The 3,064-nt window shown below is 39.2% G+C and overlaps 1 pseudogene; it reads right to left on the bottom strand.

Annotated features, from left to right (window-relative positions):
* Nucleotides 1-1,629: 1,629 nt before the first annotated feature.
* Nucleotides 1,630-2,561, bottom strand: LOC133096525 (olfactory receptor 2A2-like; annotated as a pseudogene).
* Between the last annotated feature and the right edge of the window lie 503 nt (nucleotides 2,562-3,064).

Genomic DNA, 3,064 nt, shown 5'->3' with positions numbered 1-3,064 from the left:
AAGACAACAATGAATTATCAGTGTACACCTAGTAGAATGACTAAACTCCAGAACATTGACAGCACCAAACACTGATTATGATGTGAATCAATAAGAACTTTCATATATTGCTGAGGGGACTTCATTTTCATTCATGTAAAATGATATAGTCACTATGAAAGTCAGTTTCACAGTTCCTTAAAAAAAACTAAACATACTCTTACTATACGATCTACCAGTTGCACTACTTGATATTTACCCAAAGGATTTGAACACTTATGTCTACACAAAAACCTGCACAGAGATGTTTAAAGCAACTTTATTCATAATTGCCTAAAGTTGGAAGCAATCAAGATGTCCGTCAGTTGGTAAATGGATAAATAAACTGTGGTGCATTCAGACAATGGAATCATATTCTGCACTAAAAAGAAGTGAACTATCAAGCAAAGGAAAAAAAGAACAGAGGAAACTTAAAGGCATATGACTGAGTGAAGGGAGCCAACATGAAAAAATTACATACTTTATAATTCCAACTATACGACATTCTGAAAAGCCATAACTACGGAGGCAATTAAGAGATCAGTGGTTGCCAGGGATTAGCAATGAGGGAGGAAGGAAGAGGTGAATTTTTAGGGCAGTGAAAATACTGTGTATAATAATATAATGGTGGATGGAATAATTACACACTTCTGCAAACACATAGAATATACAACACCATGAGTGAATTCTAAGTACTCTATGGACTTTGGGTGATGATGATGTGTTAATATAGGTTTAAGAATGATAACCAATGTGCCACTCTGAGGAGAGATGTTGATAATGGGGGAGATTATGCATGTGTGGAGGCAAGGTGTATATGGGGTATTTCTGCACCTTCCACTCAATTTTGCTGTGATTCTAAAATTGCACTAAAACATAAAGCTTATCACATAAAAGTGGGTAAAAGATGTAAAGAGACAGCTCACCAAAGAAGATGTACAGATGACCAGGAAGCAACTGCAAACAAACTCAACATCACACGTCATCAGGGAATTTCTTGTTAAAACAAAAATGAGATACCAGGGCAGATCTATGAGAATTGTGAAAATGCAAAATATCTCTGTATATCTTTAAGAAATTCCAGTGCTAGCTATGTTTCTCAGGAGTCCCAACAAGGAGTCCAAACTGCCATTCCCATCAGTGCTCTGAGTCAGGCAAGACAACTAACAAAACCTCAGTCCATTCCCTGAAAAGCTACAAAGTAGTATGCATGGTCCATTCTTCTTTCCCCCCTTGAGGGAGAGCTGGGAGTGGGGATTTTCTCCTGATCCTGACACACTGTGCCAGGGAGGGGAAATAGATATGGTGGGTAAAATACCATAAATTTTCCTGAACACTTACTGTATCTCTTCTTGGCTTTGTGCTTCTCTGGAGTGCTGCAACCTATTATCTGACTTCTGGTGTTTTCACAAAGGAAATTTGCTCTATATTCTTGTCTCCATGGAGGAATGAGGGCTTAGGGATTCCTATTCTTCCATCTTGCGGATGTTACTCTTGAGTAACGCTCATCATTAAATCATGCATCTTCCTGGGGAATTTTCTTGAGTTTTTTGCACCAGCAATCTTATCTCTTAAAGGGAAAAAGTCCACTGAACCAAGTTGTACCCTCCTTCACATTGTCCTCTTTTTCTGCAATACTCTGTAGAAGGCAGCCTTCACTTGAGCATTCCTTAGACTGTAGACGAGGGGGTTCAGCAATGGGTTGAAGAGAGTGTAAAACAGGAAAAGGATTTTCAGCTGCTCCTCTCGTTGACTATTGTCAGGGACCATGTAAACGATCATGGCGATGCCAAAGTAGAACCCAACCACAGAGAGGTGGGAGGAGCAGGTGGAAAAGGCTTTCTTGTGGCCCTCCTTTGACTGTATCTTCAGGATGGCCCAGAGTATGTGCACAAAGGAGGCCAGCATCAGGGAAAAGGGTGCAACTAAGATAAACACACCATCAGCAAAGAGGAACATTTCATTGATCCCAGTATCACGCAGGCTAATTTGAGGACAGAGCGAATATCACAGAGGAAGTGGTTCACCTCCTGGGGCACACAAAAGGGTAATCTTAACAGGAGAATTACTTGTACTAGGGCCAGTGAAAATCCACATGCCCAGGAAGTGATGGCCAGGACCATGCACGATCTCCCGTTCATGATGACAGTGTACTGAAGGGGACGGCAGATCGCCACATACCTGTCATAGGACATCACCAACAAAATCAGGCACTCTATAGAACCAAAAGTCAAATTGAAGAGCATCTGCATAGTGCATGAGATAAAGGAGATAGTTTTTTTATGTTTCACTAGGTTTTCCAGAAAATTGGGCAAATTGCTGGAAGGAAAGGATATGTCAATAATGGCCAGATGAGAAAGGAAGTAGTACATGGGGGAGTGCAGTCTGGGGTCTAGGCAAATGAGTCCCAAGATCATGCCATTTGCCAGCAGGTTGATGGTATATAACAGGGAGAAGACACCAAAGAGGAGAAATTCCATCTCTTCACTGAGGTGGAATCCCACCAGGATGAATTCTGTAACCCATGATTGGTTGCCTTCCATTCCTAATGACAGTCTGTAAAGGACTGAAGTGTGATGGAAAGGTCAGATCTGGATAGCAATGAAAACCAGAGTTACTTATCTGAAGTGAATTCAGAGGAAGCTTGTGTGCTTGTCCCTACTTCACTTAGTTTTTTTCTCCAAAGTTTCTTTACCTTTTGTTTTCTTACTTTTTATTATGAAGTAATTCAAATTTTAGATAACTATCAGGAATTATAAACAATACTAGTATATAGATTTTACCATACTGTTTTTTTTCATGTTTTCCTTATCATTTATTTTCTCTGTATGCACGTAGTATCAATTTTCTATAAACCACATAATACTAAAGTGAAACCTTATTCACATACTGATGATTTATTCCTAAACTCTTTTGATGTTTTTCAATAACATGAATATTCACTAATCTATTCTCAGTATAATTACCAAAATCAGCAGATGTAACATTAACATGATTCACTATTCTGAATACAGCATTTTCTGCTCGTGTAGTCTAAGATTCAAAT

Source organism: Eubalaena glacialis, chromosome 8, assembly GCF_028564815.1.
Source record: "Eubalaena glacialis isolate mEubGla1 chromosome 8, mEubGla1.1.hap2.+ XY, whole genome shotgun sequence".
Classification (NCBI taxonomy): Eukaryota; Metazoa; Chordata; class Mammalia; order Artiodactyla; family Balaenidae; genus Eubalaena; species Eubalaena glacialis.
The sequence above is the reverse complement of the archived record's forward strand: the minus strand, read 5'-3'. Positions and strand labels throughout refer to the sequence as shown.